Source organism: Hetaerina americana, unplaced genomic scaffold, assembly GCF_022747635.1.
Source record: "Hetaerina americana unplaced genomic scaffold, ioHetAmer1.1.p SCAF_1, whole genome shotgun sequence".
NCBI classification, from domain to species: domain Eukaryota; kingdom Metazoa; phylum Arthropoda; class Insecta; order Odonata; family Calopterygidae; genus Hetaerina; species Hetaerina americana.
In genome coordinates, this window is record NW_027286069.1 from 122,669,431 (window position 1) to 122,692,972 (window position 23,542).

General features: G+C 43.4%; 1 protein-coding gene across 2 annotated transcripts in view; it reads right to left on the reverse strand.

Moving 5' to 3' along the window:
* The window catches only part of bif (protein phosphatase 1-binding protein bifocal), a 163,466-nt gene that overhangs the window by 38,585 nt on the left and 101,339 nt on the right, over positions 1–23,542 (reverse strand). The gene's annotated exons all lie outside the window — the stretch shown is intronic.

Consider the following 23,542-nt stretch of genomic DNA (forward strand, 5'->3'; position numbering starts at 1 on the left):
TTGACAACCAGGGTTTCGCCACTGTGTGAAACACCTGACGATGCCACACATCGGCGAAGCCATGGTCATCCATATTTATTACTTGGGGAATTGTTGTGTTCCGGTTATCTATATTTCCTAGACTATTCACAAAATATCTTCTATGCATAAAGTAATGCTTGCGATTAGCAATTTTATAGAAGTTCAGAATCTCAAAAATTATTTCAGATAAATTTAAATAAACCACAAAATCGTTAAATCAAGGATTTTTAAATTCATACGAGACCGCCTACTGTTGGTACCTGCCAGCGAATTCATGACACGGCCACAATTGGAAAATGATAACTGAAGCATTACACTCGTCTCTCTAATCAGGGTCACGCAATCGCATTAAAAACTATTAATTAGATAAACATCTATAAACTATTATTTCTACATTAGAAATTCGACAAATACTTTATTATCATTTCTGATCTGACTACTGCATGTTTATTCAATCAAACAATAAAACCATTAAAACGAGTACTTTCCTGCAATTTCACGGAAAATTTTTATGGATACCATTTAGTACTCCCCTGAATAATTACGGGAAGCAAACAGTATTTGGGAGAAAATGACTGAAATCAGCCGCCATTGCAGATTGATTATGGAATTATCAATGGTTCTTTCTTATATTAATAATGTGTTTGGCATGGTAATAATAAAATATTGATAGGCTGCTTAACACTATTTTCTAATAGGTGTTAGTTTTTTAAATAGGAGTAGCAAAAGCACGGAGAGATGCACTGGCCACATAAAACATTTACAAATTCAATATAACCATTACTAGGAGACGTCACGTCTCTATCATTTAAGTCATACCAGTTTAGCACCGCGTATTCCGGTTATCTTTTGTTGGGGACTCGTTTTTTAAATCAGGATGGCTTCATCTAGGTCCCCTGTTGCCATGCTCGAAGGCACTGGCGAATGCGCGGCTTTAAGGGCTCGTATCTTCATATTGGAGAAGATGGGGCGGGAGTTTCGACCGGAGATCGCCAGCGGGAGGGCTGCCCTCAGGAAAGATAATGCCCGGGGTGTAAATACGATAACCCGCCACGCCCATAGGGATGCACGGGTTCGCCCGATCGCTACACGTGGCTGGGCGATTAGAGATCCACCTCGTGTCCCATCTCTCAACGAAGGAGTGTCTCAAGTCGGTAGGTTGGATGGGAGGGTCGTCTCTCGGGGCAAGGGGTAACACTGCGGCGAGGATTGGACTCTTCGGAGGCAGATACCATCCCCGTCTCCAACAGGTACCAGGTGTTGTCGGATGACACCACCGTACCTGCAGCCCCTACCCCTACTCCGAGGGCACTGCCTAGAGTAAGGCATCAGCGGTCGGGAAGGGAGCGAACCGGTATATTAGGCAGTTCCAATGTACAGCGTATAATGAATCCGCTACGCCACAGAGTCTAACAAGAGGAGGCGTTGAATTCTTGTTTATACCAGGCGGCGGGGTACCCCAGGCGACCCTGGCGGTGAAGGCGGCCGTCAGTAATACGGGCTGCTCCAAGCTACGCATTGTGGCTCATGTCGGGACAAACGACGCCTCGGAACGATAATACGAAGAAATCCTGCGTTTCTTTAAGGAGATGCACTCGGAGGTGAAACGAGTCGAGGCAGAGTTGAAGGTCCCAATTAAACAAGTATCTGTAGTATTGTGCCGCGTGTAGACCGCGGAAGGCTCGTTTGGAGCCGAATAGAGGGTTTAAACCAGAGATTGCTGGGATATTTCCGGGAAATCGGAGCGGACTTTGTTGATCTGAGGCCTGTCCTCCCATCGTGTCGGGTACCCCTTTATCGCTCCGGGGTCCATTATACTGCCGAGGCATCGCAGTTGGTAGCGCGTAGGTTACACGAACACGTTTCTAGGGTTTAGTATAGTTGGCAGGCAAGAGCGCAGGTCAATTCGGATAAATAAAGTAGAATCAAGCGCTTTTTGTCACCTCCGATCAGGTTACGCCTCTCAGATCTCATAAATAATAGAACTTACGTTAAAACAACATATAACCCACGTAAGATTAATAAAATTGGTGCCTCGAAATACATAAAAGATAGTAATGTGAAGAAATGTAATTAATACTTGCGCGTCTGTTAGCCATAAATCCTCACGAAACAGTTTTGTGAGTATCCATAAAAACGTAAAACAAAAATCGATTGATTAAATAAAATTGTAACATTAAATTGCCGAAGCATTAGACACAAAATATCGTATATTGAACATACTTTTGTTAGTACAAAGGCAGACACAGTAGTTGGAGTGAAGAGTTGGCTCACGGGAGCTATAGCAAACAATGAGGTTTTTCCGATCGGTTTCACAATTTAAAGAATGGACAGGCCCAATAGATTGGGTGGGGAAGTAGGGGGAGTATTCATTGCTGTAACGTCACATCTTAGTAGCCAACGATATGAATGCGACGTAATGACATAGAAAGCGTTTGGTGCAACATGAAGGACTACAATGGCGGAAGCCTACTCGTGTTACCATTTTACAGACCCCCCAGATTCTAACACAGATGTTGTACACAAGCTTGACGAACAAATATCCACTCTCAGAAACAAACATAGAAACATTATTATTATTATCGCTGGGGATAAAAATCTAACATCAATTGATTGGGACACGTTGTGCATTGGAAAATCTGCTGGAACAGAGATTCGTTTCAAGAACTCTTTCATATATTCACAGAAAACTCTTTAGAACAAATTGTTATATCACCGACACGGGGCCACAGCATACTTGACATATTCGCGACTTATACGCCCGAAATCGTAACAAACATTGAAATAATGAACGGAATCAGTGACCATAAGGCTATTTTTGTAGAGCTAAAAACTAAGTTCGTGAAAATAAATAAAGAGAAGCGATTTATATACTTATTCAATAAGGCAAATTTTAACGGACTACGAGAATATTTTTTAAAAGAATTATCAAAATACTAGAAAAGCTAAAACACTGAAAACCGATACAGAGAACACTTGGAAATATTTCTTAAATATTTTACACGAAGGAATGAAGATTTGCAACCCATCTAAACTTAAAGGCGACAGTAAGGAACCTAGATGGTACAACGGGAAGTCAGATAGGCATTAAGGAAGCAAAGAAAACTACAGTGAAATTTTAAAAAGAGTTTAAAAAATGACGATATATTTTATGTGAATACATCCAAACAGCAACTAAAAGAATGCCGTAGTAAGACGAAAAGTATTATGCGCACAGCACTACACTCTTTTAAATCTTAAATGCTACGCGAATATCTTGAGGAAAATCCAAAGTCATTCTGGTCCTATGTTGGGGAAATACAGGGTAAACGTCCAAACGTTCATTCTTTGAAGGCGGAAAACGGAAAAATCATTACAGATAGTGTGAAAAAGGCAAATATTTTAAACCATTTTTTCCAGAGCGTCTACAATAAAAACACAAACGCACCAAACGATCCTCCACACCCACCCGGGGAACACATGAGCGATCTTACTCTGACCAAGCAGGGAATAGTACATCTGCTCCGTAGTATCAAAGCACACAAGGCACCTGGTCCGGAAGAAATACCTGCTAAAATATTAAAGGAATTAGCTGAAGACATTGCCCCATTTTTACATATTGTTTTTCTAAAATCGATAGAAGAAGGCTCAGTGCCTCGCGACTGGAAGCTAGCCCATATCACTCCCATCTATAAAGGCGGCGATAGGGATAAACCAACCAATTATCGTCCCATTTCTTTAACATCGATCTCTTGTAAAATATTGGAACACATTATTGTCACTAACATTATGAGATTTCTTGATAGTAGGAAAATACTAATCCACAACCAGCACGGATTTAGGAAAAGCAGATCTTGCGAAACACAACTTGGTCTCTTCATTCACGATATACTTAGATCGGGAGAAAACAACACACAAGTCGATGCAGTATTCCTTGATTTCAAAAAAGCCTTCGACAAAGTCCCACACAATAAATTGTTACATAAACTTAAATACTATGGGATCAATGAGAAAATAATTAATTGGATTAGAGACTTCTGGTCAAATCGCAAACAAATAGTAGTCATAGATGGGTTGTGCTCAACGATAGAGATGTAACTTCGGGCGTCCCCCAGGGAAGTGCAATAGGGCCTCTTCTGTTCTTAATATACATTGATGACTTAAGCACACACGTTGGTAGCAATCTGAGGTTATTTGCTGACGACACTGTGGTATACAGGGAAATAAGGTGCCAACTAGATCGCGAGCTACTCTCTAGAGGCTTAGACAATATCTCAGAATGGTGCAATAAATGGGGATTAACACTTAATATAGATAAATGCGCAGTTTTGAAATTCTGGAACAAAGGAAATGGCGAACAGGATATAAACTACGAAATAGAGGGTTCAGTACTGACCACGGCCAATCAAGTGAAATATTGGGGGGTTGTTCTAACACCACGCCTTTCATGGAGAGCACATATCAGCTATCACAATATGCGGATCAGCTTTAAAGAAACTCGGCTTCATAAAACGGGTGGTGGGGAAATGTAATGAGAAAGTTAAAGAGAGGTGTTATTTTGCTCTAGTTAGACCTCATTTGGAATATGCCGCAAGTATTTGGGATCCTTGGGAGAAAATTTGGCAAAAAGAATTAGATAAAGTCCAGAGAAAATCCGCCAGATTCTTTAAAAATTGTTATAATAAGAACACAAGTGTGACAGGTCTCTTAGAGGATTTAGGCCGAGACCACTTTAAATACGAAGAGAACAAGCGAGGCTTAGACTTTTGGAAATGTTCAGAACAAACGAAGTTAACAATGACACAAAAGAAATAATTATTGTCACGCACTACTAACGTGAATCAGACTAGAAAAATGAAATAAGAGCGATAGATAGATTCCAGTACAGATAGATACAAATACTCATTCTTTCCCCGAAAATCTGTAAGTAATTATTGTAGTAAGAAACCGAATTCATTTTATAAATATTAAAAACATTTAATTTACAAGTTGGAACAAAATTAAAAATTGCAAAAGCATCAGGCATACATATTTCAAGGTGCATGTGTATGTAAGTTGGTAGGCTTGAGTATATACGCATGTGTGCGGGTTGTAAGGGAATTACATGAAATTGTACCATACTTTGGTTTGTGGATTGTATAAATTTGTGGCTTTTGCATGCGGTCTTTTTCTTAATTACGGCTGGTGGACTAACACCCACCGCCACACGCCCTTGCGGCGGCCTCACGGGGTATTAAGCAGATGTATCATACATTTCACATCTTTTTCCGATGTTCCACGCACGGATTTTCCCAATTTAAGCACTAGTCTAACTACGTAATATAATGCCGGAAGGAAAGGAACAAAAATGAAAAGATGGATTTAAAATTATTTTCTGGGTATCGATATCAATAGCCCGCGTTGCACCAAAAAGGTGTGCGGCAGGGAGTGAAAGCACCACGTGGGATGGGTAAGTAATAAGGGAGGAGGATATGGGTGGGGGAAAAAGGAAAAATATTCAGCAAAAAACTATCAAACAACGTGCAAATTTGTATGGACGCTGGAGGAAGACTTAATCCAAAACAAGGGTTAATTTACCTAATAAGTCACTCATTTGCTTTGCGAAAAAAGAGAATAAAAATGAACCAAAACAATTCATACGACAGGCCCCACCATAACAAGTAAGATATTGCAGAATTGAAGAGTAAGAAAGGGAAATTAAACTATTACATGGGCATGCGATTAACGATCTCCACCCCCAAATTCACAGATAGGGAATGTGAGAGACACCGTTGTAGGCAGTTGTTGCTGGCGTCAACCTCGCCCCCCCCCCTAACGAAGATTGGGGGGGGGGGGGGCGAGGGATGGAAGGAGAAGTTTGAAAACAAAAAAGAAGGGAAGGCAATATTGTACAGAGAACCACATTCATGAAATGGCAGTCCCAAGGGGTCATGCGGGAAGAGTTTTGATATCAAAACACATGGTATTATGTAAAGAGGACATAACAAATAATAAGGAGCGATAGATGAAAGCTGGGACCCGGAGAGTCTGCACATCCGAGTGCAAATTACGAAATCAAGACCTCCCTCCCGGTTGGCAGCCACACGGGTCAGCAGCGACTGGATCGCTCCCGCCGGGCAATATCTCCGTCGAACGATCGGCTCCGAATACCCTTGAATGGGACACTCGAACGCCCCGTGGCCGGACACGGGAGGCGACCTGCGCATCCTGACGAGGAGGAAAGCGTTCCAGCCCGAAGGAGAGCACACCGCTCGCCAATTTCACCTCAATTAGCAGTGCGACGTCCCAAACAGCCCATCCCCTATAACGAACGCCTCGGCTATTTCGTGAACTAATTGCCTCGGCCGTTATTCCAAAAGATATTACCATCGCGAGCGCTGGAACCAACCGCCCACTCAATCCATGCGCAGGAAACGGCGACACATTCGCCCACGAAGACATTCAGGACCATTGAAGGGAAGGAATGAAGGCGAACGGAGATTACCAATTGAACGGAGGGTAGTGGCCCGATGAAGGGAAGCCCTGCGCTCAGGGTTATGAAGGACGACACACGAGGGATGTTTGGGAGATGGTGGAAATGTACGTTCACAAGGATTTGTAACTGCGATGCGTTAACACGGTTAGCATTTTTCCGCTATTCTTTATTTTGGTACTACTAGTTTCAATACTGAGGCATCATCATCAGGTACAAATAAGTCAAGTTGCGGTCCATTGATACACCACTCATGTGTGGGTATGGGGTGGGTGAGGGAGTGGGAAAGGTGACGGGGGGGAAAGAGGAGGGGTTGTGATCGGCGTTGATGGGGAGGAGGAGAGGGGTGTTAAGCGTCAGGAAAGGCGATTAGTGGGGTACACAGTGTGTGTGTGTGTGTGTGGGGGGGGGGGGGTCGAAGGGTAGTTGGGTCTTCTTTAGTGATCTTCAAGTAAACTTATTATCGAATGAGACAGCAATAGCGTTTAATCTCGGGCCCACGATCGCAAATCTTGTAATTCCTTATCAAATATTGGTGCGAAGAAACTCGCTCCATGAAGCAGTACGCAATTCCATCAATGGAAGGAACATATTGGGCCTATTTCCTACGAATACGCAGGAACGTATTATGAGTGCATCAAATGGTGAGGGCTTGAGTGACCATAAATCCGACTTCGAAGTTGAAACAAAAAAGATAGTAAAACCAAAAAGAAAACTTTATAAATGCCATAAGGCAGAATTTGAAACTTTATTCAGTCAAATTAACTCTTCACTACCCGACTTCAAAACGCGCTTAAGTCATTCCACCGTGAAAGATACTTGGACACAAGTTGTCAATATTATGCAAAAAGGCATCACAGATTTCATCCCTCTAATGTACGTCAAAGCAAATCGCGACCCCAAGTGGTACAATGAAGGCGTTGGAAAAGCCCTCCGAAAGTAGAGAATGCTACACTCTAGGATAAAGAAAGCAGGCGTGGACACATCATCCTCGGAGAAGAAACAGTTATTGGACAAGTATAATATATTTGATCCTCTGAAATTGAAACCAAAACACAATTACGTAGCGCCTTACTGGACTTTAAATGAAGTACCATGCGAGTATTTGGGCACAGACCCCAAAGCTTTCTGGCCATATGTTAGGGAAGTAAAAGGGGGTAAGCAAAACGTGGCTTGCTTAAGGGATTGCAACAATACCATTCAGAGCGACAAAGAGGGTAAAGCTAACATTCTAAATATGTTCTTCCTACGCGTTTTCACGTACGATGTTATCACCGCGTACCTCCAAGAGACAATACATTCTCAACACAGGGCAAATATAACAGCGGACGAACATGGAATTGTCAAATTGCTAAAATGATATTAAACCCAATAAATTCCCGGGTCCAAAAAATATACCAGCTGGGGTGATAAAACATTTAACTCCTTACATCGCCCCGAACCTCGAATTTATAATTGACAAATCCCTCATAGAGTTCAATAATCCTAAGAATTGGAAAACCGCGCAATTAACGCCTATTTTTAAAAGTGGTGACAGGGAGGACCCCAGTAATTACAGACCTATATCTCTCATTTCTATAAGTTGCAAAATTTTGGAGCAAATAATTGTCAGGTCCATCATGAGATACCTTGATAACTTTAACTTTTTAAGTAACAATCAACACGGATTCAGAAAAACCCTCTGCGAGACGCAGTTAGAATTATTCACACATGACTTACTTTTATCGGGTGAAAGTGGAGGCCATCTTTTTAGATTTTCAGAAGGCATTTGATAAGGTCCCCCATGGTAACCATATTCATAAATTAAAGTTAACAGGTGTAAACAAGGGAGCAATGAAATGGGTTGAAGATTTTCTCCAGAGCGTGAACGGAGGGTAGTCCTGGACGGCAAAAGTTCCTACAGCGTGCGAGTCACGTCGGGGGTACCTCAGAGAAGTGTAATCAAGGCGCTGCTATTCATGATTTTTGTTAACTGTGTGAACCGCACAGAGATTAGGATGTTCGCGGATGACACGGTGATCTATCGGGAGATATCTGGGGATGAGGATCGTTTTATTCTAGCGCAGGATTTAGATTGCATTACTAAATGAAATTCTAACTGGGGATTGTCATTAAATTATAGTAAATGTTCGGTGGTAAATTTCTTTAAAAGATCAACGGGATTTGCTCACAAATTAACTGGAGTTATATATATATATATATATATATATATATATATATATATATATATATATATATACACTGACTGATTCAGTGTATAAATGACGCGAATCCCGTCCAATTACACACCGTACTGGAATCGAGAAGGCATACTTAATACGCTGTTAATTCCGCCCGATTGGTGAAACGAAACAACGGCAGATCCGTTTGCACATTGCCGTGGTATCTCATTATGGCGACTCTTGCGGAGGTTCAAATTGATTGACATAAAATATTTCGAAATTCGATAGATATATTCGTATTAATACAAACATTTTATAAAACCACAACTTACTTTTTCATTCTTTGTTCTTTACTTTAAAATTAAAAAAACGGGTGAATAATACAATGCATCTCAATTTATATTCTGCACCTTAAAAAAGTCATTTTGATGAATTTATTGCTTACAAAATTAAAAAGACCGCCATTATAATTACATCAATGTCAACCTTCCTCATACTTACTTGAGCGGTGCATACTTGACCGACAGGGACATTAAAGGATAAGTTTTCGGAGTCGGGCTGTGTGCAGTCGTGACTTGGAAAAATCTGAACAAAAGGAATGCAGCCAAAATTTAATGTTCTACTCATTTTAAAGTCGACCTTCGAGGCAGGAAGGCGGTTTCACAAAGAAAGGGACAGAGAGCAGAAGAGGAACACGTGGAGAATAGACGAGCAGCTCAATACTGTAAAATAAATACTAGGCCAAAACATTCGGGTTGCATGCCCTGAACAGGAACCACTAGGGCTTGCAAAGAGAGAGAGGGAGAGAAAGCGTGGGACGTGCGTGTGGTGCAGTGTGATATATGCCCCCCGATGACAAAAACACAATAAATCCCATTATATCTCCTGGCAGGGGGAGTGGGGGGGGGACACTTTCCGAGGGGCAGGAGGAGTGAGTACTGGCGTCGGGGTGAGGCGTGGATGGCAAAGAGGGGGATCGCTTCGAAGCAGGGCCCCCCCAACCGACGCCCGCCGGATCCGGCCCTGCGTTACGTCATCGACTCGGGGGTGCAGTAAACGGGGGCGTCACGATAAGGGGGAATCCCCGAGCGCACTTGGTCACGTGCCGCGCGGGTGGAGGGGACAAGAAGGTGAGGGGCGGGACGACTCCGATTCGATCGATCGATTCACACGGCGTTCAACGCCCCCTCTCGACACTCCGGGAGGAGAAGATCTTCCTCACTCGCTCTACGTCTGGAATGACTCGGGCCATTTTCCCCCCACACACAACAAAGGCCCGATTTTAACGGCCCATTTTCCCCGATCGATTAACCGCTTCAACACAGGCTTCTCTGTGCAGAGGGCGCCCACAAACGCCGAGTGAAAATGGAGCGATCTTTACGACTCAATCTGAATGGGCAGCGATTTATTCCAGGGTTCAATTCTACTCGGAGCCATTTGAATCGATCAGACGTGGATTTCGCAAACATCATTAGAACACCCCCCCCCCATTCTCACATCGATCCATTTAACCTAATTTCTGTGTAATGCTCATCTTCAAGGAAGTTATTTCTCACCTCTTTCTTCCCCTTTCAAAATTCCAACTCCAATACCTTTGAGCATTTGTGTATTACCACGTCCAAACCTTTTTCCTCGCGCCTTACATCCATTATAGCATGTAACTCACACCTCATGTGAGTTTCAAGCAGAAAAGCGGTATTTTTGGCAGAAAAGCAGAAAGATCTCATGAGTGCAATCACTTAAATGAAAAGAAGCATCAAAATTTCAACCAAATTGAAGATATTATTAAATCGTCATTTGCAAAAAAAGAATGAAGATGACAAAGCGAAAATCGCGGCACCAGGGAAAACTGTAAAAAGTTGGAGGCTGTTTTTTTTATATTATCAGTGATGAATAACGCGAGAAAGATAACCAATCGTTGAAAAAATAAATCTGTCCAAAGTCTCCAGCTCTCTTCGAATCTAATTTGAGAACACCACTTGGCATTCAACTAATTCCACCATTCACGGCCAAATCTAATACATCCGTTTTTGACATCGAGTCATTCAATTTCTCAGGACCAAGCATTTCCTAAGGTGTTATTCTGCGCTCAATAGGCAGCATAAAACTAATGAAGCACATTGCTATTAAACTCAAGGTTAACTTCGTACAGAAGGATCTTGCTTCAGAGTTGAAATGATATTATATAAAAGTGCTAAAAAGAGGAAGGATTCAATAAAATATTTCCCACCCATTGATCGCGCCATAATATTACACCCGCATTTATTTGTTTTAAACTTTTACAATTTCGGTCATTTCCGACGATCTCGAAACGCAGGTAGGGATGCAGCAAAATGGTGGAGCAACTCCTTCCGAGCACGGCGGCATCTCTCCCCCCCCCCCCGGGGGGGGGAGGGGGTTTGAGGGGTCAGAGCCGCACCCTTCCCTCCGTAAAAGGGCTCTCGCGAAACAACACGCACGGGGCTACGGACGGGCAGAGCGCAGCAAGACGCTCCCCCGCCTCCCCCTCTTCCCCTGGCTCCGCCCCTCCCCTTCCGATCCCTCACCCGGGCCTTCCGGGGTCTCGGCAACCTGGCTGAAGATACACGAGCCCCCTTCGTTCGCGGAGGAGTCAAAATAAAGAAGACACTCGCAGAAGGTGGCCTAAGGGTTGGGAATCGCCCCCCCTCTCCAAACCCTACTTCGGCTGCGCGCATATACATATATTACATCGGGTGCGTCCCCCCCCCGTTGTATGTTCCTGGGTCATGCAATATTGCGGGCTCCGAGAAATCAACTCCGTACACTGCTGGGCTCCCAACATTTTATGGAGGAGAGAAGAGGAAAAACTTGGGTGCGGAATCAGAAGTCCTTATGAAGAACAGACAGTCGTAAATTTCCATGTATCGATGTAACGACGTCAAACTCTTGCGGGGGTGTGTTGACCCTGCGTGGCGCTCCGGGGGAAAGGAAGGGCCTTCCGTGACATCACGCTCAATTTGCCCCAACTAAGTGCATTCCCGAAGGAGGCCGAGTCAACCGGCGCCGCAGATGCACGCATGTCTTTGTGAAGCGCGCTACAACTAGCTCGTCGCTGCAGCAGGACGTTACGATTCTTATCGGCCAATCTGTTCCGAAAATTCGGCCCAGGGCATTTAGTTGGGCTTTTAATTGAAGTTATGCGAGCCGACGACTCGCAAATGTCTCGCTGGCGCCACCGATTTCCAACCATTTCACCAAGTCAGATATTTCTGCACCATTATGGGAAGCTTAGACCGGGTGCTTGAGAGCAAAGTGACGTCATCTCAGTGGGAGTTGGTCGCAGCGTGATGGAGTGCAAAGATGATGGAAACGGCCGAGAAAAAAAGAAAAGAGTGACCTCATTCACGAACGACGCCCCAACAGATTTTCCCAGATTCGTCCAGATAGGAAAACGGAACGGGAGCATTTCTCTTCGGCATGCGATGGGAATGTGCGCCCGCGTGTTGCCGAGTGCTCGTCGAAATGGGTGGGATCGGGGCCGCGGTTCCCTCCACTGCTGAGCACACCGTGCATTTCGAAGTGCACGGCCCTTATTCATCTTTCAATCAGGATTTGTACGATCATGTCATACACATAGTGTGTCCACAATGATGACTATGGATTCCGCCAAAAGTGATCACTTCTGTTTCAATAACAGAGCGATTGAGTCTGTTTAATCTCCTTTGAATCGAGTAAATTACGAGCTCGACTTCGTACGCCGATTTCCAGAGCTTCTCTGATTACCCCGATCACGGAAATGACAAGCAGGGTCTTGACTCGGAAAGTATGGTAACACTCACCCTCGGGAACTCGAACGACGCGAGCACATAGGACGCATACCTGAAAAGAGCAAAAGTATAAAATCAGTTGCGAATCAAATTCATGCATCCACAATGTCTAACCCTGAACAAGGAACGGCAAAATTGTATTTAAGAAAACACCATCGCCTTTTGGTTCGACTCCTGCGTCACCACGACCGACTGCTGTAAAACCAGGCGGTTTACTTGAAGAAAGTAAATGAACTTAAGAGAAAGAGCACGTAGGTGATTTCCACATTTTTCGGGCTGCGTCCGCGTATGTCGTTTAAATGTACAACAGTTTCGCCAGCTATCCTGCTGGCGTCCTCAGGTCAAGGATGAAAAGAAGCTTGTTGTCCCGTCTTATATAGGAAAAATATATATAGGAAAAGGAAGATTTTTCCTATATAAGACGGGACAACAAGCTTCTTTTCATCCTTGACCTGAGGACGCCAGCAGGATAGCTGGCGAAACTGTTGTACATTTAAACGACATACGCGGACGCAGCCCGAAAAATGTGGAAATCACCTACTCATCGCCGCGGGAACCTTCGAACGAACAAAGAGCACGTAGGTTCGTCCCATAAAAGCTAACCGCGCACACGATTCTTCAAAAAATTTGCATTTAAGCGACAAAATCGGAGCACCGACTCGGATGTCTTTCCTGCTCATGAAACACTCCATTTTCAATCAATAATATTCCATACCACAGTGCTCTACAAAGTAGAACAGTCACACTACTGAAGAACCACACAAAACACACAGCGGCTTCAGCACATGATAACGAGGGCTTATATCTCGACCACTGGCGATTGCAATAATAATTCAAAAAAGCAAATTAATAACTATTTCAATAATAACGCAAAATAAAAAAGGAACGGGTAGTATCCATTTCAAAGCACACGACGAAAGAAATTACGGCCAGGCCGCTGCAGACACCGCATCGCTATACAGGATGCACGTTAACTAAAAGGGGTTGGCTAGTTAGTAATTTTAGAACCCTGCAAGCCGCCGCTGGGGTGTGTGGCAGGGGATGAATACACACCAGACTAATTTTGATCCGAACGTGACCCCTACCACGGTCGGACAATGCTATTCTGACCCCTTATCGTTCGTAGAAAAAAATGGCATCTTAAATCTACCTGTTCTACACTTTATCTCTCTAATTTTACTGACATGATCTCTCCTACCGTAGTACGATTGGGGTATTAATACAATTCCAACATCTTTGCTAAAGAAATATCTTTCTAATTTGAGCAAGAGATTTAATCTGTAATTTAACATTCGCTCCGTGATCGATCCCCAGCCTAGCTGCTTTACTAAAGTTCGACCGTAGTCTCCAAAGCAAACAGAAGATAATGCACACAGCTACGACATTTGAAAAAATCATGTTACGGTTAATTTGCGTCATTGAAACGGACGTTTTGAAACGCTTAGTTCAAGGAAAACGAATTATTTTGGAAAGGTAACGAACTGTAAGGGCTTCATTTGCAAATGGGGACATTCCGATGTTGTTTTTACAAATAGTGAATCGATCACGACTGGCGGCAGAGCGCTCGTTTCCGAAGAAGACCATCGTTCAATGTGGACGGTCAGTGCAAGTCAAGAGTCCACGAATGGCAACACTATTTGTGGTTTGCGAGGCGGGCTTCATTAGCGTTCTCTATCCAAAGATAGGGCAGGGTGAATTGGCGCGCGTGCGCACACACACACGCACGCACGCGCGCCACGCCAGTGGCTAACTTAATTAGCAAGTTTTCCCACTCCGACTTTTGAGGGATGCGACTCTTGGCGTGCTGAGCACCCGTTTCGAGTGGTTCTCAGGGCCCTGAGAGGGAGGGAGGGAGGAAGGGAGGGAGGGAGCACCGCGCCCACATGCGCCCATTGATGCCTCACTACGGAAAAATGCACATGTCGGTTATTCTATGAGAGTCTCTAACCTCCATTTTCACAGTTCTTCCTCTCGCTACCAGCAGGCGGTTTCGCATGCAAAACGAAGCATTTCACATCAGATACAAACATCGCTCATCGTTTTTAAAATACAAACATGGTTCATTCATAGCATTCACTGATACCTTTACCACAGGGCTTGCCATACGACGGGCATAATAGCAACAAAGAGAGTTTTAGCAAATGATGCAAGGTTCCCTTCCTCAGCAAAAAATCCACCAAGAAATTGGACATGGATAACACATCGACGGAGCAGGAATGTTACAGCCCAATGGAAACTCATCGATTGCATCCAATTATGATTTTAAGTGCATTCGTAGCATTAACAGTTTGCAACCGAAAGCATGAATTTCACGAGAAAAATTTTTAGCGAGTTTTTTTTGCTCAAGTGAGTCGCTGATACGACTTGATAACCATCTAAAGAGGAAACAAATCATTTTAAAACAACTGATTTTTTTAATTGCCCATAATGATATAGTGTCTCTTCCAATTACATCACATTTCACGAATAACTGATAAAATCTCCATTTGGAGGAAGCTCATTTCACACGGAAAGAAACAATCGACGGTCCGCATTAAATCATTGATAAAAACCGTCCTAACTGCCTTTTACTGTCTCTTTGGGGGAGAGCGTTTTGCGTTGCACGTTCATGTGGTGGTGGAGTTTCGCCTCCTTGCTTGTTGTGTCCTGGCTTGCGTGTCGTTGGATGGCTTTCGTGCTGCATCCTGGGGTGCAGCTGTCTGTTGGTTTATGGTATATGGGTTTGCATGAGTGCTGAATAAAGGGATTTTTGCATGATTGCGTGCGCTACTGTGGGTGTAGTTTTCCATATTGTTATTTTTGCATGTGGTATTGTTATCTTATTATTAGTGGTGCCACACACCCTTGCGGGGTATTATGTAGATGTAGATGAAATAAATATTGTGACTTCTAACAAAACAACTCAGAGTAGTTCATCTCAGAGTACTTTCTTCCTCCCTTAATCCCATCCAACATCCCTATCCGGTTCCTTCCATTTCCTCGTTTGTCTAACATTCTCCCTCTATTACAGTCTTCAACATCCCACCGCCGGTCAATACCACCTTCATCCACTTTTCCTGCCTCCATAGGATTTCTCCCAACAAACCCCTGTCCTCGCCCACCATACCAAGTACTTCCTCCTTTGTTTTCTTCTCTGTCCATTTCACCTTCTCCATTCTTCTCCAAACCCACATTTCAAAAGCCTCCAGTCCACGTCTATCCTCTTGCTTCAATTACCGCGTTTCCGCGCCGTACATAGCTACGCTCTATATCAAAGTTTTTACGAGTCTTTTCTTAATATACTTACTCGAAGTCCCTCTCATCAAATCCCTCCTCCTTGTGAAAGCCTCTTTGCCTAGCGCAATTCTTCTCCTTACGTCCCTACTGCTTTGACCGTGTTGGTCCAAAACACTTCCGAGATACGTAAACTGTTCTACCTGCTCTAGTTTTTGCCCTCCTATTTTAATGTTTAGCTTAGCCTTTTTCCTTCTAGAAAATCGCATAGCCTTTGTTTTATTAATATTGATTTTCACCCCATACCTGTCGCACTGAATTTCCAATGCACTCAGCTATGATATGCATCGCATATATTTTAAAATTTCAGAAAAATATCTTGTATCTTTGTTAGGTCGGAACTTTTTAGACCACTGCAAATTCTTTTGTTTCAGTTATAATCATTCATTAAGGGTCAAAACATACGTATTTACACAATTTCCACCAGGATTGAAACCTTAGTGAGGACGCTTCTTCGCCTTACACGCGAAGGGGACTCGAGAAAGGGGATTGGGCGATGCATATTTCGCTTCGCTCTCGAAATACATAGTCGGTCAAGATGAAACTCTGCGGAAACTTCAATCATCACAAAAAAAAGGCGAGCCCATGACAGATTGATTTAGGAGCACCGCTGGTCCGTCGTTGGCTTGCCGTCGTCTCTGAAGGAAATCCAGCGGAATGAAAAGGCTCGCTCGTCACAATCGACACAATGGATGTTCCGCGATTGATACGGGCGCGTATAACACGAACCGCAAAAACCAATCGAATCGTATGTCTTCGAATCAAAGCCACGCCTCAATTGCCGAGACGGCTCTCCTCGACGAATTCAGAGCTATAGCGACACAGTGAAAGAGACGGTGTGAATATAACGACGGATTCACCAGGGTGCTAGCCGTCAACTGCGGGAGTGTGCTTCGGGAGGGACGCAATAAGCATGCATTGGTCGTCGGAAAGATGGATTTGGTGCACACAAGCGAACCTAAGGGCGTTCGGACTTCAGGGCAACCAACGCACGCTTCCCAGGCGGCATCCATTCCAACGATCCCAAGCCCACTCTCGGGACGGAAACACTTACACCAATGCACAGCGAATATTAACTATGTTCCGCATACTAATTTCATTTGCAGCTCAATTGGATTTTTGGCAACGGACCACGAAATGCATTGATTTCCCTCGAGTCGACTACCCAATGTCCATCTACAAATATACACGGAGAAAAACGGAGACACCAGAGCGATTCCCAACTGCCATCAAATACACATTTTCACGTTACTCCATGTCTAAATGTCCGCATTACTTCCGTGGGCAGCGTGCACGGAATTCACTCTCGGCACACGTGATTTCAAGAAAAGATGGGCGAGGCAATGGATGAAGAAAGGAAGGCAAACAACCACTATACGAATCAAATTAAATCCCACCGAATTAACTCAATGTGGGCCTCCATTATTGGATATCAGGCAACCACATTCTTTGTCGAAGCAGATGAGTCGGCATAGTTATCTGATACCCCGACAAGAGAGTTATTTCCGGAGTCAAAGAAAAGACCGAATTATAGTCCAGTCAAAGGAAAGCTAGTCGAGAAAGGAGATAAGGTTTGATTGTGTCGCATACGAAGGATACAGTTTGTACCATCTACTGCATCCCCTATTCGACATAGTCGTTTGAACAATCGCTGATTTCATCCTGAGCCATTGCCCCAGCCAGACCTCACTGTTATATTCCAGGGTCCATTTCAATGCAACCGTTCTCCCGCCGCCACGCACGCATGATTAAGGGATCGGCGCGATAGACGAAGTCACCTCCGAGGTGAGTGCTCTGGCAGAGGGAGGCCATCGCTCCCCTTCAGCACACCTCCCCACACAGTGCCCCAAATACCCATTCCCCAGGCTGAGATCCGAGGGGTCCACTTCAACACTGCGAGCGCGTCCCACACCACCGAGAGACGGCGTCGCGTGTGATCGGTACTTGCCCGTCTTCCAAATAAGCCATGGCCCTCGCTCCGGTATTTGGGCGAAGATCACTTCATCATCTTTCTCTTTCCCGTAGGACGCCCGTCACACAACAAGCCCCGAAGTCACAGGAATGGATTTCCGAGAAGAGAGAAAGGAATGAGGTCCGACAGTTCGCTCGTAAGTCTTCTTCTTCAAAGCCCATTGAGCCATTTTACAAAATGTGATTTCCGTAATCTCACTGCTGTGTATATTAAGCGCATTATGAAACATGACAGCAATGGCCCGTAAAACTGCCTTGATAATTCTGAAAAATATAAAGCGGTCGCGGCCATCGGAGGATATACGCCCCCTTCCAAGTAGTATTACATTTAGCAAAAGATTTGTAGTACGAAGATGCAGCACGATATCTGCTCATTCAGAGAGAGCTTTCCGAACTAAGAGACTGCACTTGCATGCTTAAGTATGCCAACAGTGAACTTCTTTGTAAACCACTGTATGAGGCAGAGGTGGGATTAACTGAAAAATAAAGAGGGTTGTTAAATGTGTCGGAATTAGTCTTGAATATGTGACTAGATGGAATACAATGGAATTCATAATTGAAGAGTGCTGATCGAAATGCCAAAGAGCGGAAAAAAATGGGATCGAGACAAGAAGGATGATTCTTCAATACGAAAGGACGAAAATATTATTGTGAAGAATTTAATGGTTAAGAAAATTGGCGAATTAATGGCAAATTCGAAGACGTACTTTGGTCAAATGAAAGCAAGAGAGCAAGCAAGCAACCACCTCATTCATAGCACAGAATCAGATATAATTATAGGAACTGAAAGTTGGCTAACAGATGATATCGCAGACAGCGAAATATTTCCCAAGTCCTTCATAGTGTATAGAAACGACAGACAGAATAGAGCCGGAGGAGGAGTGTTTATCGCGGTTAAAAACTCTACCATCAGTAGAGCTGAGTTATTTCCTGATAACTGTATAGAAAGTGTCTGGTGCTCAGTAAAAATACCCAGTGCGAAAAGAATATAAGTCTGTGCGTATTACAGACCACCCCATGCTGGCGTTAACTGAATACTAGATCTAGAAAGGCAGATAAAAAGCTTCACATCCCACAGCAATGAGCATAGATTAATCATCGGTGGCGATTTTAATGTTCCCACAGTAGATTGGGATTCGTAGTTTTATAAATGGAGGTAAAGACAAGGATTTATGCGAGTCCCTCTTATTGACGTTCACCTCAAATTCCCTGCATCAATTAGTCACTTCACCAACAAGGGGAAAGAACATTCTTGATCTATTAGCTACTAATATACCCGAAAGAGTCTTAAATGTAGGAGTTATTGATGGAATCATTGATCACAGGGCTGTAAACGCTAAATTTTCCCTAAGCGTAGAAAAAGTTAACAAACCTAAGAGAAAAATTTATTTATTCAATAAAGCTGACCATGATGGCCTAAAACGTGAGTTAAACTGTTCCTTTCTTAGATTTGACGAATTAAGCAAAACTAGGAGTGTCGAGGATACCTGGAATAATTTTCTTGCAATAACACGTTCAGCAATACAGAGATTCATACCTAGTAAATATATAAGAGAGAATAAGGAACCCTGTTGGTACAACTCTGAAGTTCGGAAATCACTAAGACAGCAAAGGGCGTGCCATGCCACAATGAAAAACGCGGTTAAAGATTCCTCCCCTGATAAAATCAACGAAACCACACAAAATTACAAAGCATCTAGGTCCACTGCCAAGAAGGCATTCCGGAAGGCGCTAGCGGAATTCAAAAGGAAAAAAATTAGGTGAACATTTAAACGATAACCCAAAGATGTTTTGGTCCTACGTCAGGGAAGTGCAGGGAAAAAAGTCCACCGTAAACTCATTGAACAACGAAAAAGGGGATAAAGTAACAAGTAGTTTAGATTAAGCCAACATATTAAACTCATTCTTCCACAGTGTTTTCAACAAATGTTCCCAGAATATACCAGAGAACCTTCCGAAAACATTTCTACAGCCAATGCATGCAATCGACTTTTCCACCCGCGGAATAGAGTTACTCCTTAAAAACATCGATCCCAACAAATCTCCGGGACCTGATGAGATACCGGCTCGCGTGTATAAAGAACTGTCGTCTGAAATTGCTCCTTATTTTAATATAATATTTAAGAAATCATAAGCAGAACAAAGCGTGCCAAGCGGCTAGAAGATAGCTTCTGTGACACCCATATTTAAAAATGGAGACCTGGAGGACCCCAGTAATTATAGGCCAATATCGCTCACCTCCATCTCCAGTAAGAATCTTGAGCACATCATTGTTAGTTCCATAATGAGGTACCTCGATAGCCAAGATTCATTGATTAATAACCAACACGAGTTCCGTAAAGGTAGATCCTGCGAAACTCAACTCGTACTATTTGTTCATGATATAATGCAGTCCGGTGAAAGTAATATTCCAGTTGATGCGATATTTCTAGATTTTAAAAAAGCTTTTGATAAAGTCCCTCATTGCAAGTTACTCGCGAAGTTGGAAACTTATGGAATACACGGGAGTATTATATGCTGGATTAGACAATTTTTAAAAAGTCGCGTTCAAACAGCCGTCCTGGACGGTGTATCATCCGATACTGTTAAGCTCACGTCGGGTGTACCACAGGGAAGTGTCATCGGCCCCCTCTTGTTTCTTATTTACATAAATGACCTCAGCGCCGTGGTTAATAGCAGGCTCCGTCTTTTTGCTGACGATGCGGTGATTTATGGGGACATTCGAAGTCGCGAAGACAGTGTCGCGTTAGCTAACGACCTAAATGCAATCCAGACTTGGTGCGATACATGGCAATTGGAATTAAATTTGAAAAAATGCGTAGTAATACATTTTTGGGAAAAGAGTAACACCCCCCCATTTAGTTACAAAGTGAAACAAACAGAAATCGCGAGGGTAGATTCCTTGAAATACTTGGGTGTAACAATTACTCACGATCTGTCCTGGGGAAAGCACATACGGGAAATATGCGGTCGCGCTAATAAAAAATTGGGATTTGTAAAAAGAGTGCTGGGTAAATGTGACGAAAAGGTGGAGGAACGATTTTTTCTTGCCCTAGTCAGGCCCCACCTAGAGTATGCTGCCAGCATATGGGATCCGCAAGAGATAAATTTGATTTTAGAATTAGATCGAGTTCAGCGGTGGGGGGGCTGGATGGGTCAAAAATTGTTATGACCGACGCAGTAGCGTAACTACTTTGCTAGAAAATTTAGGCTGGGATTCCCTTACACAGCGGCGTTTACAATATAGATTAAACTTTAAAAACATTTAAAGATGGGTCCTTTTCCGATGACATCAAGAACATAATACGAACCCCAACGTATTACGGGCGGAGGGATCACGAATGTAAGATTAGGGAGATTGACTGCAGGACAGACAGATTTAAATGGTCATTTTTTCCGAGAAAAATAAGAGACCAGAATTCTTGTAATCGATATCCCCCAGGAGCCGGCTCGACATAATAAGTATTAACCTACAAGGTAGCGACTGCGCATGGTTATACGATCATATTTATATATATCTTTTTTTTGCAGGTTCCCCTTACCTAACCCTAACCCCCTCATCCCTTACCCTTTCCTCCTGGTGCTGCACCCCCTGCCACACACCTTTTTGGTGGCTTGCAGGGTATTGATGTAGATGTAGATGAAGGTGAGGAACGAATGATTAACATCTGATACTAACAGAAAACACACGAATAACTACGACTGGAAGATCTTCTTCAGATAAAACGAGTACTACACTACCTCACACTTGGACCTGAAGATACTCGTTGGAACACGGGCGAAACTGTTGTCCGAAAAGACAACCTAAGCGGTGGCATCGCGAGATTGGAGAGTGGAGTCTGAACGCAGTGGAAATCTACTATCTACTAGAGTACCACACTATTTGAAGCACTAAAAACAGATTTTTTAAATTTCAAACCACATATATTATTAATAAATTATTCCAACTCTACATAATGAAGTATTTAACATGTATCAATTAATAATTTAAAGTAGAATAATTATTATCTTAAGTAGTAACATTGCAGATTACATTATCCTGAGCGAGATAATTCAACAGTTTTCGTACACATTCAGAAGATGGATATATCAATCGAGCATCCATGCACTCGGTCGAAAACCATGCAAGTACAAATAACAGCCACGGATGAGCTTCGGGCAACTTTAAATGGGTTTCGTCTTTGAAGGGATTAGAAGTAATAGCGATCATCAGGAATGATATTTATCACCTCTTATAGAGAGACGAGTTTCTGCGTTTATTGAATTATCTTAGTAATCGGACTCGGAATTAGGCAGCGTCACGATTGCCACATTCACGAAGAAAACGGAATGCCATTCTCCGAATGGATTAGTTTCCACAACTGTTCACAAACCAGTCGCCTTACAAAACGTAACGGATACAGAGTATCGAAGCGACCCGACTTAATTATCGTGCCCGCCCTGACCAAGATCGGGACCGATTGGCCACTCGACTCGGTTCACCCTCCCCCCGCCGCGCCACCTGTGGCGGTCACGTCGTACGCCCGAGCGACATCCAACCGGTCACAACCAAAAAAAAACCGGCCAAAACGAAATATTTCAATTCGGTCGGTCCAACTACAGTTCAAAACCTCTCCCTTTTTTAAAGAGTGAAACCGTTTAAAATCAGTTGCCGTTACTTCCAAATTTATGTTTCCCGGTCATCATAAATATTCGACCACCAAAAACCATCTTCGTGGAACGCTACACTCACCAGTCCCATTAATTTCCTACTGACGTCGGATGGAGATTATTCCGGTATTGGGAGTGAGACAATCGAAGAAGGCCTCGATTATGGAATAGTCAAACACAGACTGCGGTGGACTGCTTTCATCGCTTCCGCATTTTGAATGAAAACAACACGAATCCTTTGCACACAGCAGTAGCCATAGAAATTGAAATTCTCTTCGGCCAAGTGTGTAATAGTGCCGGTTACGCATGCAAAGCACCCCGAGGAACCCTGCCTCCCCGGCAGACGAATCACCCGCGTTTGAATGAAGTGAAGAGAGTGGTTGGGACAGACTCGTAAACTTCCATCTCCACCGAGCGAACAGAATCACCCTAGAGAGCACGTCCCTTCCGCCAGAGAGCGCCACTGCAGCAGACGAAGAGAGACGAAAACTTATCATTTATAGCAGACATTTTGTTCGTTGTTATTTCAACCGTTTTCCGGTGGACGCCCGCCACAGCTGAGAGATTATAAAATGAACAATGAGAAGGCCACTTGGATGAGAGCATTGGCGCGAAATTCAAATGCATACGACACCGTGGAAGCAAAACATCCGCCACACCTGACGTGATAAGTAATACATGTAGTATATCTGGCTGATACCAATTCACACTCAAGACACTGAGTGCCTCAATAAAAACCAAAACTGGAAATTGCGTCCGCAATAAATAAATAGAAACAGACCCGACACTCCTTCACAGCATGGAAATATGATTTCAAAATTGAAATGTCTTCCGATAAACAAAAGGTCAACGGCCGATTGAACTAGCCAAGGTTCATTGCGACCCGCAGGTGGACACTCGACTCTTTAATATGAGGATGCCTATAGGAACGCGAGTTGGTTTCATGCGGACTCTATTACGTACACACTCCATCACCAGCCGGAATGAACATAAAAATATTAATGGCACGTGAAAACTTCAACGCCAATCTACCAGATATCATGACGAAAGAGCGTCAATGTATCCGCAAGTCATATACACTACTCGCAAATAGAATGCCAACAGCATCAAATAACCAAAGAGTATTTTACGACGGTATTTTTTTAAAGACAGTTTCTCTCTCCTTGGGTCAACCTATTGATGCAGTAGTATTTAGGGGAGGCGATCGACAGCTGAGGTGATTAGGG